At 35.1% G+C, this 1,212-nt stretch overlaps 1 long non-coding RNA gene across 1 annotated transcript; it reads left to right on the top strand.

Moving 5' to 3' along the window:
• The first annotated feature begins 22 nt into the window (after positions 1 to 22).
• Positions 23 to 620, top strand: LOC100631639 (uncharacterized). The gene is made up of 2 exons (XR_131765.3): positions 23 to 260; positions 443 to 620. It is a non-coding gene; the product is annotated as an uncharacterized LOC100631639 (long non-coding RNA).
• Positions 621 to 1,212: the final 592 nt, after the last annotated feature.

Genomic DNA, 1,212 nt, shown 5'->3' with positions numbered 1-1,212 from the left:
CGTAACCGGAGATTTTCAGTATTCTCCCGTATATCTAGGTAATAAACAGAGACAAACAAAATGGCTCCTCAGTTGAAAGGACTGCTCTACCGTTCCATAAAGCGAGATTTAGCCCTGGGGTTCTTGATCTCGTTCTCCGCAGGTTCAGTCTGGTTGTTTGGAGTCTTTTTCCCTCGGAGGAAGAGATACGAGGACTTCTATAAAAACTATGACGCCAAAGCAGTGGCCGAGTCTATGAAAGCTTCTTGGGAAGAGTGAAGGTATAAAGAAATACTGTGCACTTAGAAAATGTAGAACTTAGAGTGTATAAAATGTGTTGGGTCGCCTTTGGAAAGGTTCTGCTGATTAAATTTTGTTCACATGCATGCCCCCTGGGGGTTAAATTTTGGTGAAATTTGTCTCCACTAATTTTCATTTTTTTAATTAAAATTTTTCATTTTAGGATCTACATAGTCTCTCACCGTCTCAAACTGAACTAGTTGCAAACTTTCAATGTACTTATAGCTTAATGACATTATCTAGTAGACTAGAGTATTTTATTATTAATAATTTATCATAATAATAATAATGATTGTAAAAATTATTTATCAGCTGAGAGCTGATTGGTGAGTTGCACTGTATGAATCATCTGTGTTGTTTCCTGCTGCTGAGGCTGATAATGAAGACAGTTAACAAATTTTCTCCTAGCTATCTCTGATGAAATATTGCCATGTATACACAGTTCAATGTCTTAAAATTTCATAAATCCAGTTTTGATTGGAATCAGCAGATAATTCCAGTAACATTTGTGGGAGTGTAAAAACACCCACACAATTTAATAGATCTAGCTAGGGGTGGGCGATATGGAAATTTTTTGCTTCGATACGATATTATCGATATATCGGTCAATTTTTGTAAATATCGATATTATTTCGATATGATATGGCCACACCCACTACTTTACCATTGTGAGCTGTAATCGCTTGTAATTGCTGGTTGGAAGTGATAAATTCATACCTCAGAGACAGTTTCATATAAGTTTCTACCACTGTAGCAGCTGATATTTAATATATCTAAGTGGCTTTCAGTGAATAAGCTCAATAAAGAACCTGTTAGCTTTACTAAATGGTTTATTAACCTTAATAAATGGGTGTGGTTATTATGTTAACTTTAATAAAATGGTTTATTAACTTTAATAAATGGGTGTGGTTATCATATCGAACGGCCTCTTCA

The sequence above is a fragment of the Amphimedon queenslandica genome, unplaced genomic scaffold (genome assembly GCF_000090795.2).
Source record: "Amphimedon queenslandica unplaced genomic scaffold, v1.1 AMPQUscaffold_1759_Cont26234, whole genome shotgun sequence".
Classification (NCBI taxonomy): Eukaryota; Metazoa; Porifera; class Demospongiae; order Haplosclerida; family Niphatidae; genus Amphimedon; species Amphimedon queenslandica.
The sequence above is the reverse complement of the archived record's forward strand: the minus strand, read 5'-3'. Positions and strand labels throughout refer to the sequence as shown.